Below are 23,679 nucleotides of genomic sequence, written 5' to 3'. Positions count from 1 at the left end.
GTTTTACCTACACAAACAACATGGCTGAGTATGAAGCTTGCATACTAGGGTTGGAAGAAGCCATTGAGTTAAAGATCAAGATACTAGAAGTATTCAGGGACTCTGCTTTAGTCATACATCAGATCAGAGGCGATTGGGAAACAAGACATGCTAACTTAATTCCATACCGGGATTATGTGCTGAAGCTACTCCCAAAGTTTGACGAAATCACTTTCTCTCATATTCCTCGAGAAGAGAATCAGATGGCAGATGCCTTAGCAACTCTGGCCTCCATGTACAAATTGATATGGCCCAACCATCAGCCTCATATTGAGATTAGGCGTTTTGACGAACCTGCTTATTGCCTGACAACAGCAGAAGAACCAGATGGTAAACCCTGGTTCTTTGATATCAAACAGTATCTGGAGAAGAGGGAGTATCCGGCAGAGGCTTCCAGCCTTGACAAAAGGACCCTCTGGAGATTGGCATCAAAATTCCTCTTGAATGGGGAGGTATTGTACAAACAAAACTAAGATATGGTTTTGTTGAGGTGTGTGGACAAGCATGAAGCAAATCAACTTATGAGGGACATACACGAAGGTTCTTTCGGTACGCACGCTAATGGGCATGCCATGGCCAAGAAAATTCTAAGGGTAGGATACTACTGGTTGACGATGGAAACCGACTGTTATCATTACACCAAAACATGCCATAAATGCCAAATTTATGCTGACAAAATACATGTACCACCTACTCCGCTAAATGTCATATCATCACCTTGGCCTTTCTCTATGTGGGGCATTGACATGATTGGAATGATAGAACCCAAAGCGTCAAATGGACAAAGATTTATCTTGGTGGCCATAGATTATTTTACCAAATGGGTGGAAGCCGCGTCTTATGCGAATGTCACAAAGCACGTAGTCGCCCGTTTCTTGAAAAATAACATCATATGTCGATATGGGATTCCCAACAAAATCATCACCGATAATGGGTCCAATCTTAATAACAAGACCATGGACGAGTTATGCGCAACATTCAAGATCGAGCACCACAACTCATCACCCTATCGACCTAAGATGAATGGGGTTGTTGATGCTGCAAATAAAAATATCAAGAAAATCATCCAAAAGATGGTTATTACGTACAAGGATTGGCACGAGATGTTACCTTTCGCATTACATGGTTATCGCACGTCGGTACGAACTTCAATAGGGGCAACCCCTTATTCTTTGGTTTATGGTATGGAAGCAGTTCTCCCTATAGAAGTGGAGATCCCCTCGATGAGAGTATTGATGGAGACTAAGTTAGACGAGGCAGAATGGGTTCAATCAAGGTACGACGAGCTCAACCTCATTGAGGAGAAACGCTTGAAATCGTTAGGTCATGGTCAACTCTATCAGATGCGTCTTAAAAAGGCATTCGACAAGAAAGTTCGTCCCAGGGTGTTTCAAGAGGGAGATTTAGTGCTAAAGAAAATCTTGCCCATTCACAAAGACTCTAGAGGGAAATGGACACCAAATTATGAAGGCTCATTTGTGGTGGTTAGAGCCTTTTCCGGAGGTGCTCTAATTCTAGTAACTATGGACGGTGATGAATTGCCGCTTCCCACCAATACTGATGCTGTTAAAAAGTACTTCGCCTAAAAAAGTGGAAAAATAAAAGCCGCTAAATCGAAAACCTGAAAGGGCGATTTAGGCAAAAAAAAATGGCTATCCCGGTGGATCGAAAACCCGAAGGGGCGATCCAGGCAAAAATTAGGGATAAAAATAAAAGAATTCGACCCGCTGAGTTGAAAACCCGAAAGGGCGACTCAGGAAAAAATGGGTATCCCGGTGGATCGAAAACCCGAAAGGGCGGTCCAGGCAAAAGTTAGGGATTAATTCCAAGGTAAAAAGTTGTACTTACGGACATCTGACATACCCTCGAAGACAAAGAATTAGTCTACCTCACTTTTCAAAAGCAAAGTGCTCGGGCTATCAAAGACATAAGGATCATAGCAGTGTGGAAACTCAATAAGAACTCAATTCTCATTGCCATTTTGTTTCTATGCACAATAATTACCTCATTAAGGAATTGCGTCTTTATGTACAACCACCCATTTAAGGGTCAAATCAATAAAAGAGAATTTTTCTCAACAAAGTGTGCCCAAATCATTTTTATTTTATCTGTTTGGTTGCAAAGTACCTTTTATTTTTGATAAACATCACTTTTAAAAACTATTGGAGAAAATAAAATGCATGTTTGAATAAAGTGGTAAAATTGCTTTTGAAACAGTAAGCGGACGAATCCTTTAGTCCCCAAGATTCACTCTTGTCTTTCATAAAGGTGCAGGACTGATTGCAGACGGTTATGTTCCTTTCAACCACTGATTCCTACCTCTCATAAATGTACCCATGGTATAGCCAGACCGGGGTAAGGCTCCATCACAGTTCCAACAGAAACATTGATAAATCATGGACGGAGTATCGCGTGTTGAAAAGTCTGAACCTTTCAATGATTCGGAACAACCCAAATATATTCCCAAAGCCACCTAGCATGGGCATTAAAATTTGATCGCCCCAATGATGAAAAATCCATACTGTTGGCGACATACCTCAAAGCGAAATGTCCTAACCGGGGCATATCCAATTACCCAGTTGCATTCCAACATGCATCACAGGCATCATTTCATGCATAATTTCCTGCCAAACAAGGGAAATCAAAAAAACATAGTCATATCAATCATCAGCATACTCATGCATAACACTCCCACAAAATGGGAATTTCAGCAAAATAAAAATCATTCGCATTCCTACATGCACAACCAAATATCCCCAGCGACATTGCATACTTGCATACATTCCATGCATCATCCCATGCATGGAATTCCCACCCAAAGTGGGACATTATGCAAGAATCAAATATAAATTAACAGGACCCAAGGTCATTCGTATATGTCTCGGACATTCCTCATTTCCAATTGAAGTTATTACCATGCATATGCTCATGGGATTATATCTCACAAAATCGTTTTTCAACTTTTTAATAATGATATTCCCAACATTTTTCTTTACAGTCATTGCTCCCCAAGCAGAGGTTACCCTAAAAAGTCTCTTATGAGCTTTTTCCCCTGCAGAGCATTTCTAGTAAATCTCCCTCAAAAGGACTCTTTTCAAAAATTTCCCCAACAGACGAATATTTGAGATACTGCTTCATTTATCTGAAGAATCTCATTCATCTGTTCGAGATACTGCTTCGTTTATCTGAAGAGTCTCACTTTTACTGTTTGAGATACTGCTTCATCAATATGAAGAGTCTCATTTCAGATATTTTTTTAGAGATACTGCTCTAAGTATCCTCGGAAAGTCTTAGATTCAATTAAAGTATTTTTCCCTTTGCTGGAATATTTTAATTCTATCATATAAGATACAGTTTCGACTCGATACAGAGAATCTCATTCTTACTGTTTAAGATGCTGCTTCATCAATATGAAGAGTCTCATTTCAGATATTTTTTTAGAGATACTGCTCTAACTATCCTCGAAAAGTGTTAGATTCAATTAAAATATTCTTCCCTTTGCTGGAATATTTTAATTCTATCATATAAGATGTTGTTTCGACCCGATACAAAGAATCTCATTCTTACTGTTTGAGATGTTGCTTCATCAATATGAAGAGTCTCATTTCAGATATTTTTTTAGAGATACTGCTCTAAGTATCCTCGAAAAGTCTTAGGTTCAATTAAAGTATTCTTCCCTTTGCTGGAATATTTTAATTCTATCATATAAGATGTTGTTTCGACCCAATACAAAGAATCTCATTCTTACTGTTTGAGATGCTGCTTCATCAATATGAAGAGTCTCATTTCAGATATTTCTTTAGAGATACTGCTCTAAGTATCCTCGGAAAGTCTTAGGTTCAATTAAAGTATTTTTCCCTTTGCTGGAATATTTTAATTTTATCATATAAGATGTTGTTTCGACCCGATACAGAGAATCTCATTCTTACTGTTTGAGATGTTGTTTCATCAATATGAAGAGTCTCATTTCAGATTTCTTTTAGAGATACTGCTCTAATATCCTCGGAAAGTCTTAGATTCAATTAAAGTATCATTCCCTTGTTCGGAATATCTTAATTCTATCATATAAGATGTTGTTTCGACCCGATACAAAGAATCTCATTTTTACTGTTCGAGATACTGCTTCATCAATATGAAGAGTCTCATTTCAGATTTCTTTTAGAGATACTGCTCTAATATCCTAGGAGAGTCTTAGATTCAATTAAGGTATTTTTCCCTTGCTGGAATATCTTAATTCTATCATATAAGATGTTGTTTCGACCCGATACAGAGAATCTCATTCTTACTGTTTGAGATGCTGCTTCATTAATATGAAGAGTCTCATTTCAGATTTCTTTTAGAGATACTGCTCTAATATCCTTGGAGAGTCTTAGATTCAATTAAAGTATTTTTTTTCCTTGCTGGAATATTTTAATTTTATCATATAAGATACTGTTCTGACGACTCCTAGAAAGTCTTGACTGTTCCATTTTACTGTGGGATAATGTCTTTTGCCATTTCTCACCGCATTTTCTTCCTGTATTTTCTTCCTTTCATTGCCTAGGACAAAATTTGGGTCTTCTTGTATTTAATTATCTCCCACCGTGAATGCGTAAAGACTATTGTCATTATCACTTACAAGTTTGAGGTAATTAAATAGGGGTAGCTGTCATACCCCAATTTTGTCCGGCCATTTGTGGTTTACCCATGAGATCTCTTTGTTTCAAAGGCCCATTTGCATAAGTGTGTTCATAATCTAAAATGTGGTTTGAATCTTTTTACATTACTAATCCAAAACCTTTTTTTAGTAAGTATTAAGAGCCATGTTATTATTTCTATGATCACTATTTACTAGTCCATTTACACATCCCAAATATTTATACCAAGTTCTAAGTTCTTCATGGGTTCCCAAATTAAATTTGCATTTTTTAGAAACATGTATGTGTTTTTTTAAATTAAAAGTCTCATATTTAGATTTTTGTATTTAAAATAGAATTGTGTTGTTTTTTTAAATTAAAAGTTTCATATTTAGATTTTTGTATTTAAAATAGAATTGTGTTGTTTTTAAATTAAATCACTATACTTAGTTTCTTTGTACCTAAGTTAGAATTATGTTGTTTTTTTATATTAAGTCATTATACTTAAGTTAGAAGTGTATTGTTTTTAAAAGTTGAAAGTGATTAGCATGAATAAATATTGAGTTAAGTTTTGAAAGCTTAAAAGGTTGAATACATAATTATTAATGGCATGAGACTTCAAATCCAACAAATTGCAAATAGCCCAAATTCACTTTAATAATTCAATTTTTTTCAAATCCAACAAGTTACAATGGCCATTAGACTTTTAATTCAATAAGTTACATAAGTCCAAATACATATTTTGCCCTTAAAAAAAACTAAACTAAATAGTTACATTTTAACTAAGTAAAGTTTGCTGCAAAAAAAAAGGTTCCTATTTCTAATGACCAAGACCAGCACGCCTCCAAGTGTACTGTCTTACAGCCTACTTTTTCTTCCCATTCCATCAAAGCCACCTCAGAGTTGTAATCTGCAGAGAACAAAAACAACTTATTTTAAAAGCACTTAGAGAACTGAAAAACAACTAAAAAATTACTCAGATTAAAACTTTATCCATAAGGTTAACCTAAACATCCAAAAAGCACTTTTGACATTAGCTTAAAACAGAACAAACCAAATCTCACATAATCTGGGATGAGAAATTCGAAAAAGGGGGAAGTTTTTCTAAGACTTAAAATTATTCATAAACATAGAGAAGTTAACAGAGTGTTTAATCATTAAGAACAAGAGAGCAAAATATTTTTCTCGAAAAAAACCAAACAAGAACCACACGGTAATTTTTCAGGAAAAATCCTAAAGATCCAACAGCAAAACACAGCAAGAACAGCAAACCCAGCAAGAACAAGATAACATTTTGTTTCTAAAAAACCTAAAGAACAGCAAACACAGCAAGAACAACATAAACACAACAAAGATTTTTTTTCAAAAAAACCCTAAAGAACACAACAACAATAACAGAAACGGAGACGCTCGGTAATCCTTCACCAACGATTCACGAATCGATCAGTAATCGAAGGAGAAGAAGAGAGATAGAGTTGGGAAAGAAAAGAAATAACAGAAGCATAAGAGAGAAGCGAAAAAACTCGACAATACCTTTTCGGAATTGATTCGCTTCCGCTCTTCATCTTTCGACTCGAGCATCGTCATTCTGCGTTCCATCTTCAAGCCACGACCACGACGATCTCCCACGATCCTCTCTCGATTCAGAAAAACCTAACCCGATTTCCATCCACTGTAACACCATCCTCACCGGTGCAACCTCCACCATTCCGACAACCCCTTGCTGCCGCCAATAACGGCCTTCACCACCGTACTCTCGTTCACGCCGTCGTACTCTCGCTCACGCCATTGTGGAGGTCCATTTTTCTCCTTCTCTCATTTCCTATCCCATTTTACTCCTACTCTCAGCAAACCTAATTTGTGACGTGTAACTTTGGAGTGTTTGATATTGTTTTTTCATTTACCATCATTTTTATTATTTTTATTTATTTACTTAAAATATGATAGGAAGAAGAAACACACAGGATGGGTTGATTCATTTTTATGAGTTTTGGGCCCAATCAATAGATACACCCCACTTCATTATCCATACACCCCATAAGATTGGTTGGTTCTTTTTAGGCCCATACTGATTGATTTAGAATGTTAATTAGAAAAATATTTTAGAATTTAATTAGATTTCTTTTTTTAGGAATGATTGTGGATTAATTAGAATTATAAAGTGATTTAGAATTATTTTAGAATTTTTAATTTAATTTAGAATGATTTTAGAATTTAATCTTTGTTAATATTTTAGAATTTAATTAGATTTCTTTTTTAGGAATGATTGTAGATTAGTTAGAATTATAAAGAGATTTAGAATTATTTTAGAATTTTAATTTAATTTATAATGATTTTAAAATTTAATCTTTGTTAATATTTTAGAATTTAATTAGTTTTCTTTTTTTTTATAGAAATGATTGTAAATTAATTAGAATTATAAGGTGATTTAGAATTGTTTTAGAATTTTAATTTAATTTAGAATGATTTTAGAATTTAATCTTTGTTAATATTTTAGAATTTAATTAGTTTTCTTTTTTTTTAGAAATGATTGTAAATTAATTAGAATTATAAGGTAATTTAGAATTGTTTTAGAATTTTAATTTAATTTAGAATGATTTTAGAATTTAATCTTTGTTAATATTTTAGAGTTTAATTAGTTTTCTTTTTTTTTAGAAATGATTGTAAATTAATTAGAATTATAAGGTAATTTAGAATTGTTTTAGAATTTTAATTTAATTTAGAATGATTTTAGAATTTAATCTTTGTTAATATTTTAGAATTTAATTAGTTTTCTTTTTTTTTAGAAATGATTGTAAATTAATTAGAATTATAAGGTAATTTAGAATTGTTTTAGAATTTTAATTTAATTTAGAATGATTTTAAAATTTAATCTTTGTTAATATTTTAGAATTTAATTAGATTTCTTTTTTTTAGAAATAATTGTAGATTAATTAGAATTATAAGGTGATTTAGAATTATTTTAGAATTTTTAATTTAATTTAGAATGATTTTAGAATTTAATCTTTGAAAATATTTTAGAATTTAATTAGATTTCTTTTTTTAGAAATAATTATAGATTAATTAGAATTATAAGGTGATTTAGAATTGTTTTAGAATTTTTAATGATTTTAGAATTTAATCTTTATTAGTATTTTAAAATTAATATTTTGGATAATAGTTTAGAATTGAGATTTTCGATTGTCTAATATTGTTTTGAGTTTTAATTTAATGATACTTTTGTTAATTGTTTAAACTTTAGTTATTTGTTTTAGATTTAACATTTTATTGCAATTCTCTTGTTATTTCATGTTGATTTCAACTAACACCTAACATTTAACGATTAACTCTAATTCTTTAATTTCCGCAATTAACATCTAACTCTTTTAAATCCCGCTTCTAATATTTATTTTTTGTGTATTTACTTTACTTCGCTTTATGCTATATCATTGTACATTCTTCATCTCATCTTAAAATGGACCTAAAAATGATAAAGACTTAAAAGATACAAAAAGATTATAATTCTCATGCCATCAATTCAAACCAATTTTTTAAAAACAAATAGAACTTCTCGATTCAAAGTCGAGCCCATTTTAAATGCCTTTGTAAGTCGATCGCTTGAAAAAGCATCGCCATCAACCTCACATGGCTTACTCATGGGCTTTCTTACAATGAGACCTATTTGGTTTTAATTAATCGATTAAATGGATTATTCACCAAATAAATTCAATTCATTCACAAGAATGCAAATTTTAAAACCTCGATCCGACATCGAAAGTTAAATTAAAATACTTAATCACATCTAAACAACACTTCATTTGAAAATGAAAAGGGGGATGGTTTTGAATTTTCAACTCCTCTCCTCGATTATTTGAATACGAGTTTTCTTACTCGGTTAGTCAAATGGTCGTCATTTCTAATCCATTTAAGCACAAACAAATCAAACCCTTTTATAACAAGAAACCAAGAGGGAGATAACTTTGAGTCTTCAATTTTTCCCCTTGACTATTTGAATACAAGTTCTCTTACTTGGTTAGTCAAATAATTGTCGTTCCTATACCAACTTCCAAACTCCGATTAAATCGAAATATTTTCACAATAAGCTAAATGAAAAGGGAGTTGACTTTGAGTTTTCAATTTCACTCCTCAATTGTTTGAATATGAGTTCTCTTACTTGGTCGGTCGAACAATTGTCATTTTTTACCAACTTATACTTAATCAAATCATTTTCATAACAAACTATACGAAAAGGGAGATGGTCTTGAGTCTTCAATTCCTCTTCTCAAATGCTTGGATATGAGTTGTCTTACTCAGTCATTCAAGTATCTGTCGTTCATGCTAAAATACATCAACCATACGCAAACTTATTTTCGTAATCACTCAGATGAAAAAGAAAGCGGTCTAGAGTCTTCTATTCCCTTTCCCGACTGTTAGGATACGAGTTGTCTTACTCGATTATCCGAGTATTCGTCATCCGTTCAAAACACTTTAACTATTATCAAATCCTTTCTATAATTAAGGATGAAAAAGAAAGTGGTCTAGAGTCTTCTATTCCCTTTCCCGACTGTTAGGATACGAGTTGTCTTACTCGACTATCCGAGTAATCGTCATCCAACCAAAAACATCTCAACCAATCAAAACACCCAACATATTAATCCAACTTGTCACTTCCGTATGACCAAAACTCTTTTCAAAAAGAACACCATTTAATCCTTTCTAATGCGCATAACAAAACCAATGCTTAAGCCTCCGCCGAGAGTAGACAAGCCAATGTTTAGCCTTTAGGATGTGATCTAAACAGTTGTTCATTAAAAAACACCAACTAACCGTAGTTCCCCGAACTACGAATGCTCTGACTTCCTTATTACACCATAAGGATACGTAGGCAGGAGATTGATGTATCTTCGCGAGCACACTAATAAAAAACCTCCTCTTTCTCCTTTCTGAGGTTCTCATCCATTTCTATTTTCAATATTTTATAACCCAAAGATAACAAACAAACATAAATTAACACTCGAAACGCACATTAGAACTAAAAGGTTCCCGCTGAGTACAGCGGACGTGAGGGGTGCTAATACCTTTCTCTTACGTAATCCACTCCCGAACCCGAATATGGTTGCGACGACCATTATTCCATTTCCTAAAGGTTTTATCGATATTTTCCTATTCCTTCATTGGGATAAATAAAGTTCGGTGGTGACTCTGTTCGAACATTATTTTTTCCGCGACCATCGCGAGGAATCGTATTTTTCGAGATGCGACACATGGATGGATAGTTTCTACCAATAAATCAAATCGTGAAATAATATGATTTGTATGGAACATGATGTTTGCGTGAGGGTGGATGGATAGTTTCTACCAATAAATCAAATCGTGAAATAATAGTGATTAGCGGTTTATCATGTTGCTTTTAACGAATAAATCATGTATTCGCAAACAACCCCATTATCGTGCCAGTCCCAAAGTTTTATGCTTATGAGAAGTCAGAAATGGGATATATGCACTAATGCTTCGCTCAACCAAATGGATTAGAGTCTCATTGTGAAACCAAATGGGTTTGAGTTCCATAGTGGACCTCAAAGTGGGTTAGAGTCTCATACGAGGAATAAGACTCGAAATGAGTTTGAGTCCCATAGAGAGCGACGATTCTTAGATTGGATATGAGTCCCATGAAAGAATATGAAATCCACAAGAAAGTTGAAGTATGATACAAGGATCTGTGACCCGTATCAAGAATCCTAGACATAGGGTTGGTTGGGGAAAGATGTCTTGGTACGGTTTCCGAATAATGATTATTTCGAGTTGGTGAACTCAAGTGTGCATGTTTCCATACAATGTGATAATCTCCTAGTTGCTTAAGTCTTTATCCTCTTTGAAGACTTTAGTTAGGAAATCGATAAGAAACCATGTAGAGACAAGTGAACCAATAAGATAAGGGAACTCACTGAGATTATTATCTCACACCAATATTTTTGTTACTTTTCAAGTGTTGTTTGCAGGTTATATGCAAGAGAAGTTGTCTATTGATGTTTTAAAGGATGTTGATCATTGTGATCTTCCGCTGTGAATTGTGTGCAATGAAGAGATTGTACATAGATCTTATTTTTTATTTTTAGGCACTATTGTATAACATGTATCATAGATGTATTTTAGTTTAGACATATGTATATAATCATGCCATTAGACTCTTATGTTGTGTCAGTATAAAAAATTAACACTTGTACGATATTATTCTAAATATATATTATACGGGCTGCTACAAAATATTTTCTAATATTTTATATAATATTTTTAATTGCTATCAAACCAAAGTTATATTGATTAAACAAATAAAAAATCAAATGTGTTATATTTATATAAAAAAAAAAAAGGATCATGATTAAATAACCACCTGTAATAATTGGTATCAATTAAACATAGAAAATGGTATCATCTACATAAATTTGAATTAAGAGAATTGGTTTTTTTATGTCTTATAAACAAAATGGTGTATAATTTCCCACGATTGAATCCTTGTTTTTATCAAAATTCCACTCAATCGCTCATATCATGTTCTATGAGCTTGTTTGAGACCATATAAGGCTATTTTCAACTTAAAAACATGATTAGGATTATCGTGATCCTTAAAACCTAGAGATTGTGAGACATACACCTCTTCGTTTATATGACCATTAAGAAAAACAGACTTAACGTTCATTTGGTAAAGCTTAAAGTTAGACAACAAGTTAATGTCAAAAGGAGTCTAATAGCTTCAAGACGGACTACAGGAGAATAAATTTCCTCGTAGTCTATCCTTTCAACTTGATTATATCCTTTTATCAATAACCTAAATTTACTTATAGTAATTACACCATTTTAATTCATCTTATCACTATTTATTTTAATAGAAAAAAGTTGTTTTTATATTTAAAATTTGATATTGCTTATTGATTTTGTTATTTATATGTTAACATGAAAATGTGATATATTTAATATCAACGTAGTTTAGTTAACTGAATCTCGTGTAAACTTCCAATAAATTTTTTATGTTCATCGTAATAAATAGTATTGTATGGTATATAGGTTGAAGTCTATAATAATATAATATCATTCTATTTGAGTAGTGTGCAACAAAATCTCATTCTATTTAATATAAATTATAATATTTTAAAGTAATGCAAAATTTAAATAATTATTGTTGCTCATTATTACTCACATATCACAGATAAAATTATAAAAATTATCCATTACTACTGTAAAAAATCAAAATTCTTTATAATTACTAAAAATACAAAACTCATAATAATTACTTATAGTATGGATTCAAATTATTATTAGACATAATAATCGCTAATTAGATTAATTGGGATATAGATGTGCAGAGTGGGAGTTGTGCATGGATTGAGTAGAGGGAAGTTTATATTCTATTGAAAAATTAAAAATGACTATTAATATTTGTATAAAGAATGTGATATTTAATTATGATTTTTCTTAACTACATAATAAATATAATGTAACTTATATAATTAGTGAAAATCCTACAATTTTCACTAATTATTAAACTGACAAAATATCTTTTCAGTTATTATTCAATGACATAATGATTTTTACATGATATATAATATCTTTCTTGAAGATGTATTCAGTTATTTATTTTATTTTAACACTTAATAAATTTTAATAAGTGTTATCCAAAATATTTTACTCACATAATAAGTTTTATACCAAATATTTTACTCACATATTAACTTAATACATAGTAAATGAGATTTCATTATATTATAAAATAAAAATAGTAAATAAGTAAAATCCAATAATACTATTTTGCATATTGTTTAGTATACTATATATTTTTAATGTGCATTAAGTATAAATGATGATCATAATATTAAAAAGTTGAATAAATAGTTTTAAATGATAATTGTAATTTTCAAATAAATAACTAAAATTATTAAGTATGGTCAGTTTTTATTTATACGTTGTAAACAAATAGTTTTTAATATAAATAATTTTTCTTTGCAAGATAACTATATTGGAAAAGTAAACTGTTATTTTTTTTTATCTTAATAAATTTTGATTTATACGATGCATGTACCTTAGATTTTTTCTTTATCTTGAAATTCTAAAAATTTATGATTTAAATATGTTATACTGAAGTGCGACGTGTATTTATTTATTATTTAAAATAATTAATGTATAATGTATGGTAATGAGTTATAAAAAAGGTTATCATTGATCTAAATTTAAAATTAAACATTAAATATTTATTCTAAATACAAAAAAGAATAAGTGTATACCAAATATTTCAATTACATAATCACTTTTTGTATAGTAAATAAAATTCGTTAATTTCATAATTATTAAAATCGTGATTTTGTAAAATTAATAAATCTGCAAAAATCACATAATATTAAAAATAAAATTGAGTGTTTTATTTATTAACAAAGATTAGAAAAGAAAATATACTATAATTACATTAAATGTAATTGGTTTAATAACAAAATTAAAATGATAATAATTGTTAAATAAGTGTTTTATTTAGTAAGACAATTAAGAAATAAAACATTCTTCATCGGTATTAAATCAAAATGATAATTTGGTCATTATTATATTGATTTTATAAGTAAGTTCGTACAAACGAAATTCCGATTAGATGAATCACAAATATTTTATTTATTTATTATCATTTTTGGCAAATAAAACATTCCATAAGAACATTCACTGTAATTGGTATCAAATAAAAATGTAAATTGGTAATTATTTATTAGATTTTATTAAAATATTCATGTAATGTTTTATATATATATATATATATATATATATATATATATATATATATAAGCATTTTTAGATTCTTCAGATCTCTAATGCAAATTGTTTGCTCCTCCATGTCATACCCCGAAATTTGTCCTCCCCTTTTCATCTTTTTTCACTCAACCTTTGACTTAAGATTCATCTGCACACATTCATATTTCATTCATATGCATCATTCATTGATGTTAACAATTGATCATCATGGATTCAAAGCTTGTGGCTTGCAAAACTAGGGTTTGCTTGTGGACCAAACCTTAGAGATGTGGCATGGCTCTTCATTTGATCGTCTTGGGAGTGAAAACCCTAATTGCTTGATCTTTGAGATATGGATTCAAGGAGACTTCATCTTGGCATTCCTCAGAGCATTCAAACCCTAATTCTTGATGGTGTTTCTATGGACCAAACCTTAGAGATGTGGCATGGCTATTCATTTGATCATCTTGGGAGTGAAAACCCGAATTGCTTGATCTTTGAGATATGGATTCAAGGAGACTTCATCATGGCATTCCTCAGAGCATTCAAACCCTAATTCTTTATGGTGTTTCTATGGGACCTTGTGGATGCTCTTTGGGCCTTATCTTGACTATCTAAACCCTAATTTGGGAGTCCCACTTGATCATGGCCCCATAAACCCTAATCATGACTATCGCTCATTATGTGAGCACATAACCCTAATTTCACCTGATCCACTATCATTCCATCTTGTTATACCTCCCTTGTTTGGTCAAGTTTCATTCAATAGCTTGTTCATGTCTTGGTTCATTTCATCCGATCATTGGTCACAAATCCATTTCAAGTCAAGTTAATTCAAGCCATGTTAATATGTTCATTCATTTCAATATCTTTCATCATTTTCCATTTCATTCCATCTCAAGTCATGTTCATACAATGCATTCAATACCAAGTTCATATAATTTATCCAATACCAAATTCATTCATTCAAAATATCAATTTCATTCATATAACTTCAAATTCCAACATTACAAATGTCTAAACATTGCAAATATTACAAAAAAAATGACATATTGACCAATATTGACTTTGGTCAACAGTTGACTTTTTGGTCAACTTTGACCCAAGTCAACTCAACCATTTTACATCCCAAAAACCCTAAATCCCAATCCTAAATCCAAAGCTCCTACTTGATCTTTGCCATTTGTCGTTGGTACTTCAAAGTTCAAGCTTGGTGTCACTTGTTTTGCATGCTTTGTCCAACCATCAACACCATATGTTCATGGCCTACAAGAGACCAATCAAGACAATTCATTAGCATGCACACAAACATACATGAGCAAAGCTCCCCGCAAAAACCAAAGTCATAACCAACAAGAACCACATCAAAGCAAGTCATAAAATTATGCAAAAACCAGTACAAAAGGCCTACTGCATAATCATGTGACTGCATCTTGCTTGCACCAAGCCACCAAATATGCTACACCATAAGCCACAAACCTGCTAGCAAAAGGCATTAACACAAGACTACAAGACATTAACACTTGCAGTAGAACTTGCAAGGAAAAATGACCCTGCAAAACCACCATCCAGGCCTACTAAATGAGCCTACTGCAGAACCAGCATGAGCCAAAATGTAAACCATTCACCCTGCAAGGAAGAAATACCATCCTGTAAAGAACCAAGCAAACACTAGTCCAATTCAGACATGGAGCAAACATCAACACAATGCAGTACATGAACATTTGCACTAAAACCTGTTATACATACCAAAAGAATTAAACACACAAAACCAAGGCACATCAACATTAAGCAAAGCAGATGGCATAACTCATTTCACATCACAGAGTATCAAACAAAAATCAATGCAACATAACTAACCTACCACTTCAACCAGCTAACTGAACTTAGCATAACTAACACTGCACTAATTAACTAATTAATTGCCTAGGAATCAAACAACTTACCTATTCTACCATTTCCTAACTTCCATAACAGAACTTTTCTAATCCCAATGCCAATAACCTATAAATTCATCCATCAATCATTCACTATGACTCTCCAATCATTTCATTCAGAGACCCGAGATTCATTCATCACATTCAATCCAAAACACTCAGAATCATCACAGAAACTCACAAAATTATCCATCATTCTCCCTACTCTCAACAGACTCATCTTCAACCTTCATCATCACCAATCTAAAAATCGCTCAATCATTTCTCTGACCCTCATCTTCATCATTCAACTGAACCTCACAATCACTCAATCTCACAAAACGAATTCAACTCAATATCCACAACTCAAATGAATAAAAAATAAGAACAAGTAGAAGAAGAGGGATTCGAGAATCAAGAGCAAAAGAGAGAGATTTGGGACTTACCTGAGAGCTCACCAGCGTCATCAATGTCATCACCTCCGGGAAGGTAAATCTTGAAGCTTTTTCCTTTCACTGGTTTCTTGTTACGGGAATGTAGAGGGAAAGTAGAGGAATTATAGTCCCAATCCCCTGGGCTCTGACTCTTCAAGAGTGGGATTTAATTTAAGAATTTGGAATTAGGGTTCTTGAGGTTTATGTTTCGGTTAGGGATTTAGGTGTAAGATCTTGATAAATTGAGGATAGATTCAGGATGAGCGTGAGAAGAAGAATCCAAGGGTGGTTCCATTTTCCATTTCTGGTGGTCACCGCTGCCGGAGGAGATTTCCGGTGCGGTGGCTCACGGTGGTTCCCATCTGAGTCACCTGAGCTTCATTCTGTGAGCTGGCGCATTTTTTTGTCAATTTAGAATTCAATTTGAATTTATCTCAATCACCACGTGTTAATTGTTGTTGGATCTTTTTTCTCCATGTGCTCAATTCATTGTTGGGTTTATCAATGGGCTCATGTAATGAGCTTAACCATGGATTACTACCTATCACCCAAAACTGGTTCTGCACCCCCCTCTGCCATGACCTTTGCAATGGGCCTTTGATCCCCAATGCCCACACGCCTATTTCTTTCCACACCATTTTTCAGAGTTGTCCCCCCTTGGCCTAACTTAATTATTTCATTGTTTTTTTTAATTCTTCTTCTACATAGATTTTAACTCTGGGTTTTTAATATCTTGATTTTAATTTTTTATTTTAATTGTTGTTTTCCATGTTTAGAAATCATAAAAATACATGTTAATTATGGTTAATTTCCTTTTGTTTTACATGATTAGATTAGAAATTTATCATGATTAGATCCTAATTGTTTTGTTCATCAAATTGAAAAATGCCTTGAAAATAAAATACAATTAACCATTTGATGCTTGATTTTTTGATCCATTAATTTTACTTTTGATTCAATTAACATGTTTAATTAGGTTAAAATTTGTTTTTCTAACTTGATCCATATGCCATATACATGAAATAAAGTCCATTTTAATTCCATTTAATTTTCATTTTAGATTGTGGTTATTGAATTAAATTGAAAATGTCATTTCAATTTAATATGATGTATGCTTGTATGCCCATATTATTTACCATGATCTCATCATCATTTTATGATAATATGATCCATTTCACGTTGATTTAGCATTTATCATCTTAACTCCCATTTAATTCATTCGTTAACCTATGCTAGTTCCATATGTTTCTGTGTTCACATGTCCATTGAGATATCAACTACAATCCAAGATACTATCCCTTTAATCCATTCATTTTGCCTTGTATTGTGTTAGGATACCATGTCACTTGATTGTTTTAGGCATGGTACTTGGTTTGTAACTTGTTTAATCTCTTTTTCATTTCCCATTTGTATTGTGTGGTTCCATCCCCCCATTGTGGGTCATATGTGTTGGTGTAAGCCCTAGAGGCCAATACTTTTTGGTACTTGTATCGAATTATTTATTAATAATTAAAAGGCATTTTCTTTATTATGGTTGATTAATAAAGTCCCTGGAATAGATAGTCCGTTTAATGTATTAAGTGTGACTTAATCATGAGAACACATTAAACATAAGGACACTATTCTTAAAGTATCTGTAGTCAAGTTTTAGTGTGAAGTGGGATAACATTAAAGCATTAAGACTATTATGTTTGTAGACTGATGATCACATCTCATGGATCATGGATAAAGAGTTATCAAGTCTTAAACATAGGTATGAATATTAGGAGTAATATTTATACCGGATTGACCCGCTATGAGAATACTATATAGAATGTTACGCAAAGTGTCATAACTTATTCTCATGGTGATAATGGTGTATACCACTCTTTGACCTGAAACCACTATGGACCCTAGATGTAGAGTCGAGTGCTTTATTGCTGATCCAACGTTGTCCGTAACTGGATAACCATAAAGACAGTTGATGGGTACTCCACAAAGCATGCTGAGGGACATGAGTGACCTAGATGGAATTTGCCCATCCTGCATAACAGGATAAATGTCTATGAGCCCAATATTGAACTGGACAAGGATGACACGGTCTATGCCTTGTGTTCAATATAGACATAAGGGCAAAAGGGTAATTATACACATAAGTATTATCACAGAAGGTTTTGTCAGATCACATGACATTTTCGTGTCTTGGGTAGCAGTGATGTGTTGCTAGATACCGCTCACTATTTATTATGTTAAATGCGTGATTTAATATAATTGCCAACGTCACGAAAACCTACAGGGTCACACACAAAGGACGGATTGATGAGAGATAGAGTAACTAAGGAATACCGTAAGGTACGGTGCCCTTAAGTGAATTATAGAACATCGTAAGGTACGGTGTACTTGAGTAGTATACGAAATATGGTAAGGTACCATGGGCTTAAGTGATTTTGGGCATATTATAAGATATGGGCCAAAATACACTTAAGTGGGCTTTTAGCTTGAAACCCACACAAGTGGTTCTATAAATAGAACCCTTGTGCAGAAGCATTAATAGCGGTTGCATTAATTTCGTTTTCTCTCTCTCTCTCTCTCTCTCTCTCTCTCTCTCTCTCTCTCTCACACTCAAAGCATTCATTCGTACCAGCTAGCACTGAGATTGAAGGAATCCGTTCGTGTGGACTGAGTAGAGACGTTGTCATCGTTCAACGTTCGTGATCGCTCCGTGGATCTGCATCAAAGGTTTTGATCGTCACAAGAGATCTACACCAAAGGTTTCAATCGTCACAAGAGGTAAATATTCTATCACTGATCATGACCATTCGTAAGGATCTCTAAAGGAGAAAATTTTAATTTCCGCTGCGTTTTGGATCGCAATTCTCCTTCAGTGGTATCAGAGCCACTTACGAAACCATGAATCGGATAGCTGTTTAATTTCTGTATTAATATGATTAAAAGACAGAATGAATCAATTAATTAAACGGGTAATTAAATTTGGCATCATGAGTGTATGAGTTGGATGATTGATGTTGACTATGCTTCGGAACCGACATTGGTATGGTGAAGCAGCGATACATCGATCGTCCATAGGTTACACAATTGAGACCGATCAACTTATATATGATATGAGTAATCCTAATGCAAAGTACGGTATATATATGATATACTATTTCTGTTTCGTTCATTCAAACACTAAATGGTTGTTTTCCTTTAAGCGATCAATGGTCATTTGCTTCGGAATCCGGCATTAATATGGTGAAGCAATGACCTGTTGATCAATCATACTGAATCAACAATCGAGGTGTGTTTTACGGTCTGAAATTGGCGCATTAGGGTTGGTGACGGCGCAAGGGTTGTGCCGTCAAAGAGTTGCGAATTTAGGGCTTGTTGGAATACGTCTGCTGACTGTTTCAAAGTGCTGGTTTTTGACCGCGTGACGATCGCCATGGACTTGTGACGATCGTAACAAACTGGGCGTGACGGTCGTAATGGACGTGTGACGAGCGTAACAAGTTGGACGTGACGGTCGTCACACTCACAGATCCAAAATTCTAGGCATTTCTGTTTCTGGCCGCGTGACGGTCGTAACATGCTTGTGACGGTCGTCACACTCACGGGGTCAGAATTTTTGGGGTTTTCAGTTTTGTGACTACGCAAGAGTTGTGTTAATGCAAAACAATGTCCATTTCAAATGAATTGTTCATTAAAAAATTTTGGACAGGGGCGCTGCCCCTCCAACCCCGCAAGGGGCGCTGCCCCCTTGACCCCCGTCCGCTGATCGGTCAGCGGAACCCCCGGCTAACTCTACGTAGTGTGATCGGTCGCCGAAATTTAATTTGGTTTTAATTAATTAAAGGAATTAAAATTTAATAATAATGTGTTTGTTATTATTGCCTTGTGGTGATCAGTTATGGCCTTAGTTGTCCTTTATTTTGTTTTGGGTTTTAAATATTAAGTTTATGCTTTCCAAGTCTTAGCACTCATCAAGACTAGTATCGGATAATGTAGGTTTCGCCTACGCGAGGTGCATGTTCTATATTAGTAAGGTGCGATGGGATAATTGTAATATCCAACTGCTAAGATAATGGGTAAAACTTAACTAAACAAATTATAATAATATTATATATGTTTGCTTTCCAAGTTTTAGCACTCATCAAAACTGGTATCGAATAATGTAGGTTTCGCCTACGCGAGGTGCATGTTTTGTATTAGTTAAGGTGCGATGGGATAATTGTAATATCCAACTGCTAAAACGATGAGTCAAACTTAATTATAATTTTATTATATATGTTTAGAAGCAAGAGTTGGGAATAATCCATATGATGGATTGGAATAAGGAGTTATTCACCCAACTGAAATTTTCGAGAGTTGTATGAGATACAATTGGAAGGAGTTCCTACCTAAATAACCTAGTTTTGTGTAATCCTCCTACGCGGACTTAGAACGAAGTGAAATATGGATCTCGACCCACTAGAAAATCTTCCAACGGGATTTTCCGAATCAAATGATGAGGGTCATTTGTTTTGAGTAAAATAGTGGGAGCATATTTGATTAAAGGCCTAATTAAATATGTCAATGATACTTATATTTTCTTAATCCTTATGTAGATAACCATGACAACAAACACCTCTAACAACATCTTGCGATCAATCCTTGACAAAGAAAAATTGTCTGGGACAAATTTTCTGGATTGGCACCGAAACCTGAGGATTGTCCTCAAACATGATAAAAAGCTGTATGTCTTGGAGACACCTGTTCCTGAAGAGGAACCTCCTAGTTCTGCACCTAAGGCAGAAAGAGATGCTTATAAGAAGCATGTCGATGATGCCAATGAAACTGCTTGTCTCATGCTGGCTACCATGAACTCAGAATTGCAAAAGCAACATGAGAACATGTCAGCGTTCAATATGATCGAACACTTGAAGATGCTCTATCAAGAGCAAGCAAGGCATGAGAGGTTTGAAGTTTCAAAAGCCCTTTTTCAAAGCAAGTTATCCGAGGGAGCCCCTGTAGGTCCCCATGTACTCAAGATGATTGGGTATGTGGAAAACCTTGAGAGATTGGGTTTTCCCCTCGAAAAGGAACTTGCGACTGATTTGATCTTGCAATCGTTGCCAGATAATTTCAGTCAATTCGTCCTAAATTTCAATATGATTGATATGGACAAATCTCTTCCTGAACTGCTCGCCATGTTAAGAACTGCCGAGCAGAATCTGAAGTCAAAAGGGAAGTCCATTCTGATGATCGGAAATGGAAAGAGACAGAACAAAAGGCCCACCAAGCAGGGTGATAAAGGGAAAGGCAAGGAAGTTGCCAAACCCAGACCCACTGTTGCTGCTTTGAAGCCTAGTGGAGGTATAGCAAAGGCAGGCACCTGCTTCCATTGCGGTAAGACCGGACACTGGAAGAGGAACTGCCCAAAGTACCTAGAAGATAAGAAGAATGGAGTAGAGACTTCAACTTCAGATATTTTTGTTATTAACTTATCTACTTCTGCATCATGGGTATTAGATACTGGATGCGGTTCTCACATTTGTACAAATGTGCAGGGGCTGAAAAGAAGTAGAGATTTGGCAAAAGGTGAAGTTGACCTACGAGTTGGCAATGGAGCAAAGGTTGCTGCTTTAGCCGTAGGAACTTATGTATTAACTTTACCTAGTGGTTTAATAATTCAGTTAGAGAATTGTTATTATGTACCTGCAATTAGCAGGAATATTATTTCCATTTCTTGTCTGGACAAGTTTGGTTTTTCATTTATAATAGAGAACAATTGTTGCTCAATTTATTTGAATGATATATTATATGCTACTGCACAAATGAGCAATGAACTATATGTCCTTGATCTCGAAATGCCTATTAATAACATTAATACTAAAAGGGTGAAACCTAACGAGTTAAAACCAACTAGGTAAGAATATTAAAACTCTTCGATCAGATCGAGGTGGTGAGTATTTAAGCCTAGAGTTTGATGACCATCTGAAAGAGTGTGGGATCCTATCCCAACTTACTCCTCCTGGAACACCCCAATGGAATGGTGTATCTGAGAGAAGAAATCGAACCCTGTAGGACATGGTCCGTTCCATGATGAGTCACGCCGATCTTCCAAACTCCTTTTGGGGACATGCGCTATTGACAACAGCTTACACACTTAACCGTGTTCCATCCAAAAAGGTTGAGAAGACACCATATGAGATATGGAGTGGTAAGAAACCACATATGTCTTACATAAAGATTTGGGGTTGCGAGGTTTATGTGAAACGACAAATTTCAACTAAGCTTGAGCCAAAATCTGACAAATGCTTATTTGTGGGGTATCCTAAAGAAACAAAAGGGTATTACTTCTACAATCCTTCTGAGGGCAAAGTGTTTGTCGCTCGAACTGGAGTTTTCTTAGAAAAGGATTTTATTTCCAAAGGAACCAGTGGGAGGAAAGTAGAGCTTGAAGAAATTCAAGAATCACAAAGCATCGACACACCTATGGAGGAATTGGAGCAGGAAACACAAGTAGTTGTGTAAGAGCAACCTGCTCAAGTAGAACAAGACCAACGTAGGTCAGGCAGGATACGTCACCTACCTGAGATATATGGATCAAGGTGATGTATTACTCATGGATCAAGATGAGCCTGTGACCTACTCATGGAATCTTCGTTTTGATGAAACAGTAAAACAATATGGATTCATCAAGAATGAAGATGAGCCTTGTGTCTACAAGAAGGTTAGTGAGAGCATGATCGTATTCCTGGTATTATATGTAGATGACATATTACTTATTGGAAACGATATCCCTACCCTGCAACAAGTAAAGTCTTGGGTGGGGAAATGCTTTTCTACGAAGGACCTAGGTGAAGCAGCCTATATATTAGGAATCAGAATCTATAGAGATAGATCATAAAATGCTTGGCCTAAGTCAGAGTACATAGACAAGGTGCTGAGACGCTTTAATATGAATGATTCCAATGGTTATGTGTTTTGCTGAAATGGTGGCGCTGTGAGCTTGAAAAGTTCAAAGCAAGATACAGTTGCTGATTCTACAATCGAGGCCGAGTATATTGCTGCCTCAAATGCAGAAAAGGGAGTTGTTTGGATCAAAAAGTTCATTAGTGAACTTGGCATAGTCCCTAGCATTGTGGATCCCATTGGTCTCTGTTATGATAACAATGGTGCTATCGCACAAGCTAAGGAGCCTAGATCTCACCGACGATCCAAACACATACTCAGGCGTTATCATCTCATTCGAGAGATAATAGATAGAGGAGATGTGAAAATATGTAAAGTACCTACACTTGACAATATAGCTGACCCACTGACAAAGCCTCTTGCGCAGCAGAAGCATGATGGCCATACTAGATCAATGGGCATATGGGGTATGCCTGATTGGCTCTAGTGCTAGTGGGAGATTGTTGGTGTAAGCCCTAGAGGCTAATACTTTTTGGTACTTGTATCGAATTATTTATTAATAATTAAAAGGCATTTTCTTTATTATGGTTGATTAATAAAGTCCCTGGAATAGATAGTCCGTTTAATGTATTAAGTGTGACTTAATCATGAGAACACATTAAACATAAGGACACTATTCTTAAAGTATCTGTAGTCGAGCTTTAGTGTGAAGTGGGATAACATTAAAGCATTAAGACTATTATGTTTGTAGACTGATGATCACATCTCATGGATCATGGATAAAGAGTTATCAAGTCTTAAACATAGGTATGAATATTATGAGTAATATTTATACCGGATTGACCCGCTATGAGAATTGTAACACCCCAATTAAAATAAGATAATTATTTAATTTAAATTAATATTTTTTTTATTAATTTAATTGAATAATTGGAATTTTGGATTATTATTACTATTATTTTGGAATAATAATTATTGGGATAATTATTTATTGGAAAATATATATAAGTTGGAATTAAGGAAAAAGTCCCATTTTGGAGTAAAAAGGTTTTTACG

The 23,679-nt window shown here is 33.9% G+C and overlaps 2 long non-coding RNA genes across 3 annotated transcripts; both read right to left on the bottom strand.

Annotated features, from left to right (window-relative positions):
* Window positions 1-5,297: 5,297 nt before the first annotated feature.
* LOC127105112 (uncharacterized) lies at window positions 5,298-6,512 on the bottom strand. The gene is made up of 2 exons (XR_007794903.1): window positions 6,189-6,512; window positions 5,298-5,565 (listed from the first exon to the last, which is right to left on the bottom strand). It is a non-coding gene; the product is annotated as an uncharacterized LOC127105112 (long non-coding RNA).
* A 7,849-nt stretch (window positions 6,513-14,361) lies between these two features.
* Window positions 14,362-16,202, bottom strand: LOC127106204 (uncharacterized). 2 transcript variants are annotated; one of them, XR_007795308.1, is made up of 2 exons: window positions 15,763-16,202; window positions 14,362-15,050 (listed from the first exon to the last, which is right to left on the bottom strand). It is a non-coding gene; the product is annotated as an uncharacterized LOC127106204 (long non-coding RNA). The 2 variants fall into 2 exon arrangements; XR_007795307.1 differs by having other exon boundaries at window positions 14,362-15,029.
* Between the last annotated feature and the right edge of the window lie 7,477 nt (window positions 16,203-23,679).

Source organism: Lathyrus oleraceus, chromosome 7, assembly GCF_024323335.1.
Source record: "Lathyrus oleraceus cultivar Zhongwan6 chromosome 7, CAAS_Psat_ZW6_1.0, whole genome shotgun sequence".
NCBI lineage: Eukaryota > Viridiplantae > Streptophyta > Magnoliopsida > Fabales > Fabaceae > Lathyrus > Lathyrus oleraceus.
This window is presented reverse-complemented; position numbering and strand designations above follow the sequence as displayed.